This window comes from Arvicola amphibius, chromosome X, assembly GCF_903992535.2.
Source record: "Arvicola amphibius chromosome X, mArvAmp1.2, whole genome shotgun sequence".
Taxonomy (NCBI): Eukaryota; Metazoa; Chordata; class Mammalia; order Rodentia; family Cricetidae; genus Arvicola; species Arvicola amphibius.
Genome location: NC_052065.1, coordinates 46,461,324 through 46,478,506, shown reverse-complemented (window position 1 = coordinate 46,478,506; position 17,183 = coordinate 46,461,324).

Genomic DNA, 17,183 nt, shown 5'->3' with positions numbered 1-17,183 from the left:
CTCACACAGAGCCCGTCCATGTCGTAGAGACCAAGCCCATCGCATTGTCCTTGGCTCCTCGGTCAGCCTCCACCATCAGCCACCCTCAGAGAGTCCGATTTGGTCGCATGTTCCATCAGTCCCATTCCAAGTGGACTTGGTGGTCTCCCATTAGTTCTGTCCTGCCGTCTCAGTGGGTGAACGCGTCCCTCATGGTTCTGACTTTCTTTCTCATGATCTCTCTCCATCCTCTCCTCACCAGAACTTTGGGAGCTCAGTCCGGTGCTCCAATGTGGGGCTCTGTCTCTATCTCCATCCATCGCCAGGTGAAGGTTAAGGCTCACAGTGAGCCCGTCCATGCTGTAGAGTTCACATTCATTGCCGTTGTCCTTGGTTTCTCAGTCCTCCTCCACCGTCAGCCACATTCAGAGAGCCCGGTTTGGTCCCCTGTTCCATCAGTTCCATTCCAACTGGACTTGGTGGTCTCCCGTTAGATCTGTCCCACCGTCTCAATGGGTAAACGCACTCCTCACGGTCCTGACTTCCTTGCTCATGATCTCCCTCCTTTTGCTCCTCATCGGGACCTTGGGAGCTCAGTCCGGTGCTCCTATGTGGGGCTCTGTCATTTTCTCCATCCAATGCCAGGTGAAGGTTCTATGGTGATATGCAAGATATTCATGAGTATGGCAATAGGATCTGGACATTTCTGGCACCCTCTCCTCAGCTGCCCAAGGACCTAGCTGGGGGTTGATAAATTTGATCCTAGACTATGACTGAATCCACTCAAGCAGTAACTTCTTGCTATAGCAAGAAAGAAAAAGATGATTTCTAATAGTCAATTTTTATTTGGTTGTTAATAATGGGAAGGAATATTTTAAATCAGAGCTGGGGTGACTTTGACATTTGTAAACAAGTGAGATAAGCCACATCTTTCTTTGGGAGAAGAGGGTAGCAGGTATAAGGCTAGGGTAATTGTTTTGTATTGTTGTGAGAAACTACTGTGTCTCATGAACTGTAGATTAAAGGTTATAATATATATATCAGCTTTGTTTCCTGATAGATTTGTGGTTTCACACAAAAAGACCAATATATTTTTGTAAAGATTTAAGTTGTTGATACACAGAGCGGCAATTTCTCAGTCATAACAGCTATTTAATGAGAGGCATTTCAGTACTATGTTGTAAGTTCTTTCAAATAAAGATAAAATCCGAACTGTTGCATATATTCTTCTTTTGTAGAAATAACTAATGTAAAAGCAAGTAAGAACACATCAGTTGTATGTCTGATACCAAATGGTGAGCGGTGAAAAGATATATACAAGTAACATTATACAGACTGAGAAGGCTTTATTTAGGAATATGTATATACCTATATAGCAATAATTAATGACAAAAGAGACAAGATATATAGAAGTGTTTGAGGGAGAAAGGGGGAGAGAGAGAGATGATGTTATATTATAATCTGACAAAAATCTTTTGTAAAAAGAAATAATTGTGGGTCTGGCAAGATAGTTTGTTGGATGAAGTGCTTGTTAGAGAAGCAAGAGGATCTGGGATTGGATCTGTAGAACCCACACAAATACCAGCCCGAAATTCCACTGCTATGGAAGTGGAGGAAGTCAGATCCCAAGTCTCAACAAATCTGTGAGATCCATTTCAGTGATATTTCCTGTCTCAAAACCTAAAGTGGAGAAATTATTGAGACTGATATCCTGGAGTCAAGCTCTAGGATCCCCATATACAGGCATGGGTGAGATAACACACATGCACATTCACACACTGAATGTGTGAATACATTACAACATACAACCATACATACAACCATACAATCTAGTTTTCCTAGTCATTTTAAGCAAGCAGAGCAAAACCACCGAAATAGACCACTCTGTGTGTAGAAAAACAGTGACTGAGGGCTAAATTTCTGGACCGATTTAGAGAGTAGAGAACAACAGCTCAGTGGGAAAGTAAGCAGATTTTACATGGTAGTCCAAAGGGTGTGATTTTCCCAGCTGATTTTGGCTGTTCAGGTAAACTCAATTCAGGGCACTTTGCCCTGGCTAGTTAGTGACCATTGTGGAGGAAAAGGGATGCAGTGTCTTTCCCGACAAAAAGAAACCCACATTACTAGATTTTTGAGAAATTCTGCTTTTAGGCTTCTTCTGTTTACACTTGAAGAATCTGACCTGGGCTGAGCCGGGTCATTATCTTAGAACATTTTCAGCAGCTGTGGTGATTTGAAGGAAAATGGCCCCCATAGGCCTATAGGGAGTGACACTGTTAGAGGTGTGGCCTTGTTGGAACATTGTGGTACTGTTAAGGAAGTGTGGTGGGCTTTGAGGCTCAGAAGCTCAAGCCAAGCCTAGTGTGTCTCAGTCTCCCTGCTACCTGAAGATCAAGATGTAGCACCCTCAGCTCCTTCTCCAGCACTGTATCTGTATGCATGCTGCCATGCTTCCCAAAATGATGATAATGGACTAAACCTCTGAAATATAAGCCAGTCCCACTTAAATGTTTTCCTTATAAGCAATACCATGGTCATGGTGTCTCTTCACAGCATTAAAACACTAGCTGAGGCAGAAGTACTCATATTTTGTGGCCCATATAGAGACCTAACAATTGTCACATTCTTCTTGATTTGAAATATGGGCATTTGGGGAGTTACAGAAAATACCCAATAATTAACTCATCTCATATTGCACAGCTTTAAAGAATTCTATTTCAGAAGAGATTTATAATTTTAAATATCCATATCCAAATATATTGACAATTTGTCTCAGTGGTGTAGCTATGGAATATGGCATTTTATTTATTTACTTATATATTTAGTCTCTCATACAATACATCCTGATCTCAGCCTCCCTATAGCAGGCTTTTTCTTTTATGCCACCAACCAGCTCCCAAATTAGGACACGGAGACTTCTCATTAGTTATGAATGCTCGGCCTTATCTTATTCTTGCTCCCCTAGCTCTTATAACTTAAATTAACCTGTTTCTCTTCATCTACATTGTGCCTCAGGCCTTTTTACATTTTCTTTCCATATGTCCTATTTTTACTGCTTTTTCCCTGTCTATCTGGGGGCTGCATGACTGACTTACCCATAGTGCCTCCTACTTGTTTTCCCTTGATAGCTACGCCTTCATTTCTCCTCTCTTTTCTAGATTCCTTTTCCTATTTATTTTCTCTGTTAGCTAGACTAGCTTATCCTTCTACTGCCTAGCTATTGACCATTTAGCTTTACTATTAGACCAATTAGGTGCCTTATGCAGGCAAACGAAAGCAACAACACATATTTTCATAGTCAAACAAAGGCAGCAGAAACAAAAGTAACCCATCTTTACACAGAGTAATATTCTGGGGCATAAACAAATGTAACACGTCCTTACATATTTAAAATAATAAAACCTGTCCTCCCTCCTCTTCTCCCAGTCCCTTCTTCACATCTCCTTTCTCCCCCAGATCCACTCCTCCTCTTTGACTCTTCAGAAAAGGGCAGAATTCCGAAGGATATCAACTGAACATGACGTAACAAGATGCAATAAGGTTAGACAGAATCCCTTATATCAAGGATAGACAAGGCAACCCAATAGGAGGAAAATGATCCCAAGAGCAGGCAAAAGAATCAGAGATACCACCTGCCATTTCCACTGCTAGGAATTCCACAAAGACCCCAAGAAGTAAATGGATGTGGAGCTTTACTTTTGTTTCAACTGCCCAGTCTTAAATAGTTATACAAAATTTTACATTAATTACAAAATATTCAGCCTATAACTCAGGCTTACTATTAACTAGCTATTACAACTTAACTCATTTTTATTAATCCTGATTTTGTCACATAGCTTGTCGGTTTACCTGTTCTGTAGCATCTTCTTTCCCCAGGAGCTGGTTCATTTTTTTTCTCTCAATTCCCCCTCTGCATCTCTGTAGTTTCAGTTTTACATTCCCACATAGCCTTATTCTGCCTTGCTATAGGCCAATTCAGCTTTTTTATTAACCAATGAGAACAATACGTATTTATGACGTAAAGAAGGATTTTCTCACAGCACCAAGCAAAACAACTACAAGGTATATTCAGAGGACAAAGCACAGACCCATGTAGGCTCCATTTTTTTCCATAAAGGGTAACAAGAGGGAGTTATTGTTTCTGGAAAGAATTGTCTAAAGAGAAATTTAAAGGAAAAGGACATTTGGAAATAGGACAAATTCAAGGATCTGGACTTAACATGTCTGCTAATTCTGAATACTCATTGTGCCTAGAAAATTTTTCACCAAGTCAGTTGAAAATCAGTCAGGTAAATGACACAATGGGTAACAGTGTTTAATGTAAAATTTCTGAAATCAAATTCTCAGAATATACATTAAAAGGTAGAAGCCTATGCATGTCTATAACTCCAGCATTAGGAGTCAGAGACAGGTGGAGCTTAAGAACTGTTTGGACAGCAAGTTTGTCTGCAATGGCAAACTTCTGGTTCAGTGAAAGACACTGTCTCAGGATTATAGGCTGTAGGGCTAGACATAGTGGTGCCTGGGAGCCAGAGCCAGGGGCATCTCTGTGTGCTTGAGGCCAGTCTGGTCTACAGAACAAATTCCAGGACATCCAGGACTACACAGAGGGACACTGTATCAGAAAAAATTATTTGTTATATTTTTGTAATATGTGTGTGTGTGTGTGTGTGTATGTGTGTGTGTGGCGGGGTGTGAGTGTGGGTGTGTACTGGAGAGTGATCGAGGAGGATGCCTAAAGCCCACCTCTATTCTCTGCGTTAGTGTTGGTGGAGGTTTATGTCTTGCCTGGTCCCAGAATAAACACACAGAAACTATTTTACTTGTAATACTGGTTGGCCAATAGCTTAAGTGTATTTCTAGCTAGCACTTGCATCTTAAATTAACCCATACTTATTATTTTACATTTTATCATGAGGTTCGTGGTTTACCAATAACTTTCATGGCAGACAGCTCACATCTTTCTCCTCAGGGAGCTACATGGCTTCTCATTGACTCTGCCTACTATCTATCTATCTATCTATCTATCTATCTATCTATCTATCTATCTATCTATACCTTCCACCTTGGCTGCATTCTGTTAAACCATTGGCCAAAAGCGGCTTTTTTATTCATTAACCAATAAAAGCAACACATATACAGAAGGACTCCTCATACCATATTAGAACATACAAACACACAGTGTACATAATGAAAAATTTAGTTGTATAATCACTGAGTTCCTTTGCAATCAATCTTAGGTTAAATAGCTGTAAGTTACATATTTTTGACTTAATCCCAAGGGCATTGATAATGGCTAATCAAGGATATAAAATTTAAAAGATTTTTTAAAGAAAGTATGCTCTAATAAGAAGTGTAAATTGGCTTTTTTTGTTATAGTATATATAGAAGAATATAAGAATAATTGAATAATTGAGTAATCATGAGTGAAATTTCTTAGGGAATTATTTTTTCTGATAGATAACTGAAATAATGAAAAGAAGTAGAAATAATGGATGCTATTTAAGTTTCAAAATAACATTAATATATTGCAATATATTGTACATTTATTCACACTCACATACACACACATCTGCATATATATATGTGTGTGTATGTATATATAAAATTAGCACAAATGTTTGTGTATAAATATATATATATATATATATATGTTAAATTACTGCTCCTTTGAATTTTACTAATTATGTGTTTACTGTGTATCCATGTTTTAAAAATCTAAATATGGATTTTATTCAATGACTTCTGAAATTCTTTAGAATTCAGAGAATTTCTAAACCATAGGGCAGATGTTTATTAATAATTACTAATCATAAGCTGACTTTTAATATTTGAGAATTCTTGGGATTTAGATTCATTGTACCATTGAATTAAAGGAATAGTGCTCTCTGTATCATGAAAATTTATGTGCATGTGAGTGTATACATATGTGCTTAAATGTGTGTGTGTCTGTGTATTAATTACACAGGCTATGTAAATGTTGAATTGTGAATCCTTTGCAGTATTTTTGCTTATCATATTTATAAATACATGCTAAAGTCTGAATTTTCTAGTACCCTTTGCATTAAACAGGTTATGTGTATTGCAATTTCTTAACAATGTTTGTAGACTGACAAAATGAAACACAATTTATTTGGAATTATTACTACGGGTCTAGTTCTATAACATTCTGTTTTTTTTTTTTTTGTCAACTTGACTTCATTGATTTTATGCACTTTGATCTTTCCTTTGTATTATATAAAAGTTGATACGTTGATACGCAAGCACATCTGCTGCTTGGATAGTAGTTATTTTAGAACTGACTCTTTCCAAGTCAGTAATGACATCAAAAATTGGTACTGTGTGCTCCTGTCAGAATTTCCTATTATGCAATGGAAAAAAGGAAGCATCTTCAACAAATGGTGTAGACATAATGGGATGTCAACATGTAGAAGAATGAAAGTTGATCCATATCCATCACCATGCACAAAACTCAAGTCCAAATGGATAAGACTTCAATATAAATCTGACCACACTGAACCTGATAGAAGAGAAAGTGGGAAGTAGTCTTAAATGCAGGAACACAGGAGACCACTTCCTAAATATAACCCCAGTAGCTCAGACACTGAGAGCACCGATAAATAAATGGGACCTCCTGAAACTGAGACCCTTCTGTAAAGCAAAGAACACTGTCAATAAGACAAAAAGGCAGCCTACTGAATGAGAAAAGTTTTTCACCAACCCCATATCAGATGAAGGAAGGACTGATCTCCAAAATATATAAAAAACTCAAAATTAGGTATCAAAATTCCAAATAATACAATTAAAAATGGGGTACAGATCTACACAGAGAATTAAGGAAATATTCAGTAAGGAGGGGTCAGGGTCAGGGGCAGGACCTGGCACGCTGGGATTTGGAGTCCAGACCAATGCACCTCCGAGGCCAGGGGGAGCTAGGATGGATGCCAGAGACTGGCATGATGCTCCCAACTTAACATCACAATAATCTTTAAAAACATCCAATTATGACAGGATGAAAGTCCTATTCTGTTTAATTCAATATTAAATTCAAGTGTTTGTGAAAATATATATAAAAACTCATTGTTTATTTTGTTTGTATGTTTCCTGAAATTTTAGTGTTAGTGTTGGTGTTATAATTAAAATTTATGATGAGGATTTTGAACCTACTGAATAGATTTTCTTTATCTATATGGCAATGTAAGCATAGCAATCAAGTTTTTGTCATATGAATTTTCTATTCATATGTAAATGGGTTCTGTAAAATCAAATTGTTGTCCCTAAGAAGTCTTAAAAGACAAAAAAATTTAAAAAATGATGCAAAGTGTCATAGTTAGAAAAAACAGCCTTTGAATTGCTTTCTACTTATAACATGAACCAGAACAGCATACCATATTCAAGATGAGTAGAGCAATCACATGTCCATGTGGAAGGGATGGAAATGCTGAACCATATTTGAGAAAGCTAAGAAAGAAGTCCTTGTTATATTTTTCACATTATTTGGCACACTGAATATCACACAGATCCATGTGAAGCTTTGCACCTATCTCTACAATTAAAAATTGATACACATTTATTTATTCAATAAAGCATCATATGATATCATATTGTCCTCTTAGGTTTCAAACTAATAGTAAACCAAAACAGTTGTCATTTGATGGAACACTTTCCAGTTTGCAGTCCTGAGTATAAGAAGATATTAGTAAGAAAGTTCTTCACTTTTATCACATGAATTTATAACTATATAAAAACCAAAATCATGACTGAGGAATAACACTAGATTATATTATTTGAAATGTTCCAAGGCCACATTTTAATGTTCCTGTCCAAGTCTTTCATCATAAAGATACTTAAGCCGATAGTGCTTAAGTAACTTGGGAAATATCTTAATAATAATGGCTACTGTGAATGATGTGAACCTGAATTTAGCAATAAGTTCTTGTTCCACATATCAACATGCTATCTCAGAAGTCTGTAGTATAAATCACTATTCTCTCAATCCACATAGGAATGCTGCCTTCATCCAGTTTTCAAAAAACATGGTTATTTTCTCATAATCCCAATGTTTTCAGATCTCTGAAAGAGTGAAAATGTTTAGTCAACTTGAGAGAAAGTATGATAGTGAGTCACTTCTGTGCATATGGTGAGCTGGGGAGGATGTAGCTTTTATTGCTTCTAAAGCTTACACAATTTTGGATCTAATTTGTAAGCAAAAATGACACACAATTGCAGCCACCAAATTCAGAATGGATTTTTCAAGAGAAGCCTGTACAATATAAAGACCCTCAAACTCATGCCCCATTTGATTGAGTCAGTGGAAATTATGTACTTTCACTTGTACATTTTGGATGAAAGTGTTATTTCTCTCTAAAAAATTTTATTGCTGAATGCAAACAAAGAGTAGCCTTTTCTTTCAATTCAAAATTATATCATTCTAGTGTATATAAGGAATTTTAATTTTAGCATCATATTTTTACATGTGTAGATGTGAATAAGGAAACACTGGCTATATTTATCAGTGCAGCCATTATTTATAAAAAACACTATTCAGAAAGATCTACGTAGACAAAATAACTATTTTAAAATTTTAATTGATAAATGATTTAGGTATTAGATATAGTATGATATGTTGTATCCATATAATAATATATAATGATCAAATTTAACTTTATGTATTAGCTAAAATATTTGTTATTTCCTTGAGGTAGCAATATTCAAATTTCCTTTGCTGCATATTTTGAAATATTCATTAAGTTATTGTTAATTAAATTCAGTCCACTGTGCTCTGTAACAGTAGAGTATACTAATCTTACCTAATTATAATTCTGTATGAGTTACCCAATTTTATTGCCCTTTCTTCAATTCTTTCCCAGATGCTAGTAACCAATATCATGGCTTCAATATACATACAATAAACTTTTGTTTTGAATATGTATCCATTATGCATTCATATTTGCAGATGCAAATGTGCATACACATAGACATGCTTGTGTAAGCCCAATGTGATGTTTGATGTATTTCTTAATAGCAGAGAATCTTCTCTCTCTGTCTCTGTCTCTGTCTCTATCTCTGTCTCTGTCTCTGTCTCTCTCTCTCTCTCTCTCTCATCTATCTATCTTCACTGCTAAGATTACAGTCGGACACCATATATACTCAGTTTTTATGTGAGTTGTAGGGATCTAAACATTGATCCTCATACATGTGTGAAAAACTTTACATTGATCCATTTCCACAGTCTCAGATAAAGTAATACTGTTGATTCTGAAAGGCTAAAAAATGTTATTTAATTCATTTGACTCTTATGTTAAGGAAATCTGTGTATCTATATATTTTTGAAAATTACTGGATTATAAATTATTAACCTCACTTTCTCCATTTACAACTTTAGGTCAAGTGAGAATGGGTTATTAGTGAGTTTTTATAATGTTATCAGCTGTAATATTCAGAAAAACTACAAATATGCAAAATATTGGTTTCCATAGATGTTCACTGTTAGTATGTCACATACAGAATGCATGATAAACATAGAAGAAATAAAAGTAATATTTCACATTCAATACATAGTGTTTTGAGAAAGGCAAAGTTGTTATTTCATTTCCTACTTTTCTGAAGACTATCAGTTGCAGGATATGACCTTATTTCCCTGAAGTAACATATCTGGGATTGAAAGTCTGGATTTCAAACACAGAGTATCACAGGTTTTCATTATACAACCATGTCTTTTCCAAAGGCCTGTGGAAGTTTACACCATACCCGCTGTCTTTCCCAACCTATAAATGACCACATGCTGAAGTTCTTAAAATTTAGCTTTTTTAACAACTGATTGACTTTGAGTTATTTAATTAGAATTCTTAGCTTTTGGCAGGATAATTGTCAACCCAGCATATTTCAAATAAGCGATGTGTTTAGAAGGGAAAATTGAAATAAGCAGATAGAAGACAACAGAAACAGGCAAGATTGTAGCATCTAGAATATATTACTTGCAGGGCAATTTCAGAGAGGGTGTCAGTCATCATGAATTAATTTTTCACATGAATTGGCTGAAGAAAAAAAAACAGGAATACAACAAAACAAAAGCAAGTGTAATATAGTAAAGATTTGGAATTATCCCCAATCTGACATACTTTTAGAACCAGGGACACCTTTAAGCATCTTTCCTCAGACTTGAGGTTCTGAAAGTAGAATTTATTTTCTAATCATAAAATTTTTAAAGGAGTGATAAAAGCAAAGTTAATTTTGAATTAACATGACATTATATTACAGTTTACTTTATGAGAAAATATGTTTCTGCTGAGGATATTATCTAATTTTTATATTATAATATTAATATATATGTTAGCATTATATAATATCCATGGCAAAACAAATTTTATGATATTTTATACTGTCAGTATAATGCCACGTATTATATATACACATATATGTGTGTCTGTGTGTGAACAATTTATTTGTACAAATTCATTATCTACCAGTATGCTTACCCAATGAACCTTAAAACTTGTGACTTTTGCTTTTCAATTCTATTCATAAAATATATCAATAGGACTTAAATCAAACTACCTACATTCTCCCCATTTTTTCTAGTTGAGCATTACCAAAATAAAACATTTATATTTACATTCTTATTATTTTTTTCAGACAATATATCATGTTTTACCCTCTCCCAGCTTCTCCCAGAGCCTACTCACATCCTTATTCACCCAAATTCATGCTTTCTCTCTGTGTCTCTTTGTGTCTTTGTCTGTCTCTCTCTGCATGCCCCTTCTCTAAAAAAAACTCCAAGTCAAGATAAACAAGGCAACAAAAAGTACCAAAATATTACAAAACTCCCCAAAAAATCACTTAACCAGAGTAGGTATAGTATGGTATCTCAGAATTTATTTTCTTTGGGTTATGTATTTTATTACATTATTGCATATTATTTTTCTTTTTCTTTTGTATATTTAAAATTCTGACTTCTGCGTCTTCACACTCAGCTATGACACACTGAGCTTGCTTTCCTTCCACTTGATACTTTAAAAATCACTGAAATAAAATATGTTCACACACTTATCACTAAATTTATCATTTAATTTCTCTTCCATTTATAGTAGATGAACTGTGATCCAAAACCAATTCCAACATTTATATTTTCCAGCTGTCTCAGAACACTTTTTTGAATATATGAATATAACCTTTTGTCACATGGTTAGGAAATTGTCACCTCATTTGACAGCCTTATGGATTCTACATGGTATTATATAATGGAGGACTCCGGGGAAACATAGCCCACCAAATGAGCTAGGCAGGGCTCACATTTGCTCACAGACACAGAAGCATGAAGCATGAAGCATGTGGCCTGTATCAGTCTGCAACCGTCCTCCTCTCCATGGATATTATGGTTGTTAGCTTGGCATTCTTGTGAGACTCCTAAAATTGGGAGCTGGTGTACCTCTGACTCTTTTGTCTGCTCTTGAGACATTTTTCCTCCTATGGATTGGCTTGTTCTGTCTCTACATGAGGATTTTACCTTGTATTATTATATTTTGTCTTTCCCTGTCTGGCTGTCATCTCTTGGAGACCTCTTTCCTGAAGAGGAAATGAGGAGGAGTGCATCTCGGGGAGCAGGGAGGTAATGGAGAGCTGGGAGGAGTGGAGTGGGGGGAAAACTGTGGTTGGAATGTATTGTATGAAAGAAGAAAGTATTTTCAATAAAAAGTTCAGACACACACACACAAAGAGATTGTCTACACTAATTTTGTTTGCCATCTCAATTTTATTGTCTCCATATCCAAACCTAACTGTATGCTTATTCATTTCAAAATGTTTATGTTAATGTTGCTAATGAATTTGGTGTTACCAATTCTAGTGGTCATTTCTTCCTTCTCATTAGACTTGCTCCTTTATGTAATTTCACCCAACTGATCATCACTTCATGTCAAAACAATTTTTTGCTAATTTTCTTACTTTCTGATTCTTACTTCCTACTTTGCTTTACAGATTCCCAAAGTGTACCCCCACTCTCCTGGTTTTGCCTCAGAATTAGTGAATTCTCTCCTTGCTGTGATAAAATACCTAACAAAAGATGCTGGAGAAATAGCTCAGTGGTTAGGAGTGCTGGCTATTCTTACAGAGGCCCTGGTTTCAATTCCCAGTGCCCACATGACAGCTCGCTGCTATCAATAACTCAAGTTCTGGTTCCATTCTCACACTGACATACATATAGTAGAACACCAAAGTACATAAAATAAGAATAAATAATTTTTTAAAAAATGCCCAACTAAAGGAAGGAAAGAAGGAAGGAAGGAAGGAAGGAAGGAAGGAAGGAAGGAAGGAAGAAAAGAAGGAAGGTGGGCTTATTTAAAGGTTCTGCAACCTTCTCTAGCTGTGGTCCAAGGGTACAAACATATGAGCTTATGATGAACATTTCATACTTAAATTATATATCATATTATGTTGGAGTTTCAGATCTTAAATCTGAATCTGTCTGACTTACTTTTCTTCCTGTGGCAACATTTAGATCTTAGGCTTTTAATAAAGCATACCTGTGGATGACCTAAAATACATGTCTACAGTTCAGATTATTTCATTTCCTAACCACGTCACTTATGCATTGAAAACAAAATCTAATATCTCACAAACTTTGCATGCACAAATGCAAGCACAAAGTAAATGTCTTATGTGGCTCAGTGTTTCTTATACAACTTTATAACTGGCTTTCGCAGCAGTCATCTCAAAGTTCCTGGTCCACCCAATTTTCTAATCATTCAACCCTTTAAAAGTTATTGAACTAAGGTTTTGTTCGCTATTTGCTGGAAGTCATACACACACACACACACACACACACACACACACTGCCATATGGCCATATGGACTTTCCTACAAGGCACATATCAGTATGGCAGTTGGCTTCATCAAAAAGTGCAAGCAAGAAAGCATCAACAATATAAATGTATTTTGTAACTTCATCTCGAAAATGATATTCCATCACTCTTTTTTCTTAATTAAAAATGAGGTATATTTCACGCTTAAAAAGAAGAAAATCAGTTATTCACTCCCATAATTTCTGCACCATCAGATGGCTAGCAGAGCTGGAGACCCATACCCTGAGGGGGCAATCCCCTCTGAGGGCCAAGACCCACAGAGAGGTTACCCTGGAAACCGAAAATAGACTCAAACACTAATGACAATAAGATACACAGAGGCTTCCTCCAGCAACTGATGGGAACAGTTATAGAGATCTACATTCAAACATTAGGCTGACCTTGTGGAATCCTGTGGAAGTGGGGAAAGAAAGATTGTAGCAGCCAGTTGGGTTAAGGGCACCACAAGGAAAGCCAGAGAACCAATTACCTGTCCTCATAGGGGCTCACAGAGACTGAACCGACAACCAGGGAGTCTGCATAGTACTGAAATAGGCCCTCTGTATACGTTAAAGTTGTGTAACTTAGTCTTCATATACGACTAAGTGTGAAAGTAGGATATGTCTCTGACTCTGTTGCTTGCTTTTGCAACCTGTTCCACCTCCTGGAGTGATTCACCCAACATTAATAGAAGAGGTTTGTAGTCTTACTACAGCTTGATATACCATAGTTGACTGATATCTATGGGATTCTCACGTGTATCTGAAGAAAAACAGTGCTGGAATAGATGGGGCACAGTGTGTGGGGGGGGCAGACGAAGGAGGAACTGAGAAGAAGGGGAAAATTTAGCTCGTATGTAAAAACAAAGAAGCAGATCTATTTGGGTGATGTTTGTGCACCCCTTTAATCCAAATACTTAGGAGGCAGAGGCAGGAGGATCTCTTTGAATTTGAGGTCAGGCTACACAGAGTAAGCCTATTTTTTAAAACTTAAAAAGAAGAATCAAAAAGCAAAGAAACAAAAGATCACATGAGGAATAGATAATAAGAGAGTGTTATTATTAGAGGCTTGTCATACTAACTCAGCTTGACTATCCTTTATCCCTAACTGTTTACCATTTTAAAATATTTTCAAATCTTAAATATTGTTATATACACAACAATGTATGTGAGGGATAACACCATTTTGTAAATAGAAAATTAGTTCATTTTTTCACATATATCCATGTTCTCAATTCAAAGGTAATTTCCTGTATTATATTTGGAATATGTATTTTGATTGTGAGTTATATGAGAATACAATTAAATTTTTGTATTTCCACAATTATGTTACTCTTAAGATTTCCCCAATTTAGAATATTTTAAATTTGGGGGTTTGGGGATGAGGAAAGTTTAACTACCATATCTCATTAACCCTGTAATTATTAAACAATCTCAACTTATCCAAAACCCAACATATATTTCTAGAATGTTCTTATACTTAAGATTTTTCCAGTTTTTTCACCTATATTAATGTTAACACAGAACACTTATGTTCTCCAGCCATATCTACTCATAACCTATGCCTATTATTTTACTAAATGAATTTTATTATTGTTATTGCTAAACTATGAACCAAGTTTAATGAATTTAGATAATTGTTTTGTTAAAATCTAGACTGAACTAGTATCAATTCTTGTCTGTGTTCTTACATTAGACACCACCTTCTAGAATCATTTTACCTTTTCTGTTATGTTATTTTTCATAGTCTACATGGTGTTCAAGCAAACATTAAAAAATGCACAATAAGTATTTGTTCTTGAACTCAATAGTTTAAAGATGCCATGACTACATATGATCACAACCTGGGTGTATTCAAACATAGAAATTTATTCAACAATATGTCTAAAGGTTAGAGATAAAGAATCACAGTTTTGGCATAAGAAATAATCCTTCTTGATTTGTGCTTGGATTCAGGTAGTCCTAGCATTCTTTGGCTTTCTTGACTTACAATTGTATTACTCATCTCTTTCTCTCTTGCTAGTTGGCTTTCCTTCCTATGAGCATTCTTTTCTGTAACACCAGTAACTGGACTTAAGAACAGCCATAACCTGCTATGACATTGATGAAATTATATCTGAAAATATTCTATTTTTTAATAAAAGCATTTATATAGTTTTTCAAGGCCAGAACTTCAACATACATTTTGAGTGACACAATTCAGTCTATTGGTCAATGGATTTTTATTTTCATCACAAATTCAAGCAGCAATATGTTATATAAAATGCTAACATACATTTTGGGAAGTAGTGGTGACCAAATGATGACTTATCTGTTATCTTCTAAATCATGGATGTAATACTAATAGATATATAGTGTTTTCAGATATGATATCAAGAACTGTCAGTCACAGAAGTCAAATCTTAGAAAGAGCTCAGGCAAGAAAAGCTGTATTTTAAAAGTTAGGAAGTTAAGAAGCAACCAGATCAAATAGGTATAAAGTAACTGATATTCTCTTTGATGAGATCGTGCAGATAGTGCAATAAAGAAGCAGAAGCCTCAGATAGTGAAAGCCTTTGAGCTGAGTGACTTGAGCTAGTCCCTAGCTGTAAATCACATAAATGTCACATGGAAAGAAGTTTAGTTCATGCACAAACTTTGCAAGCACATTTTCTCCAGAGAAAATGTTATATATACATATATAATCAAAACCTCAGATGTTACTCTGTTTTTTTGATAATTGACTAACACTTTGTCAGTACAAAACAGAACGTAATTTTCTCATTATATTATCTTGAAATAGATACTCTTTGTAGACAAAAATAGCAAGTACCCGATTTACAAGTAAAAATTAAGAGTATTCTTCCTGTAAAATACATATGTATCTGCCTAGCACTTCACACATACTCAGTATAGAGTAAATGTTATTAATAAGCATTGAAAGCAAATAAGATCACATCCATAATGACATAAAATACTATAGTTATCTTTAGGCTACAAAGAAAACTGTTCTTGTTTTTCAACCTGTGACATCTACTAGGTTCCTTTCCCTGCTATAATAAATTATCAGTTTTCCTAAATAGTTGTTTCTTTTTTTTTCTTTTTTGCACACTTGCATATGCACAGACCAGAATTTATTTCAGAGACATGCATGTACATCAAATGTCTAGCCCCCTATATTTGGTTTGCCTATCTTAGATATTCTTTTGATGTATGCCGTATTTCCAGTTAGTGGACATCTAGATACATTATATGTGTATCAGTCCTCACATTATTTGAATTCTTTGCAGTAATTGATATTAGTGACCACTCCTTTCTTGAAACACTCTTTTCTGTGGTTTTCTGTGCCAACAGCCTGTGTGATTCCCTACTCTCTCCCACGTTTTCTTTTTTCCTGTTTGATAGTTTTATTTATTTTTTATATTATTAAAAATTTCCGCCTCCTCCCCGCCTCCCATTTACCTCCCCCTCCCCTCTCCACTCCCCCTCCCCCTCCTGTCCAAAGAGCAGTAAGGGTTCCCTGCCCTGAGGGAAGTCCAAGTTCCTCCCCCCTCCATCCAGGTCTAGGAAGGTGAGCATCCAATCAGGCTAGCCCCCCCCCCCCCAAAAAAAGCCAGAGTGTGTAGTTGGAGTTGTCCTTGGCTTCTCGGCAGCCCTCATTGTCTGTTATGTTCAGGGAGTCCGGTTTTATCCCATGCTTTTTCAGTCCCAGTCCAGCTGGCCTTGGTGAGCTCTGATTAGATCAGCCCCACCATCTCGGTGGGTGGGAGCACCCCTCGCAGTCCTGACTTCTTGCTCATGTTCTCCCTCCTTCTGCTCCTCATTTGGACCTTGGGTGCTCCGTCTGGTGCACCAATGTGTGGCTCTGTCTCTATTTCCATCCATCTCCAGATGAAGGTTCTATGGTGATATGCAAGATATTCATCAGTATGACTATAGGATCTGGCCTTTTCCGGCTCCCTCTCCTCAGCTGCCCAAGGAAGTAGCTGGGGGCATCTCCCTGAATTAAATAGTTGTTTCTAAATAGTTTTCTGTAATAGTTTTTCCCCATTATTGCTCTGAATGTGTTATGTATGAAATGAAATTTGTGAGGCTAAAATCAGGGTATTGACAGTGCTTTTTTTTAACTCTAGAGAAGTAACTTGCTTAAATCATCCAGCTCCTGGTAGTTGTTGGTGGCAATCCTTGGCTAAAAGCTTCATCCCTCCAGTATCTACTTTCATTGCCATATGGCGTTTGTCTTGACTTTGGCATTCTAGTCAGCCTCTTATAAGGACACTTGTGATTATATTGTACTCACCTCATATTTAAGGCTAATTCCTACTTCCTTAACTGAATCACATCTGCACAATGATTTTTTTTCTGTGCAAAATAAGATGTCTAGTGA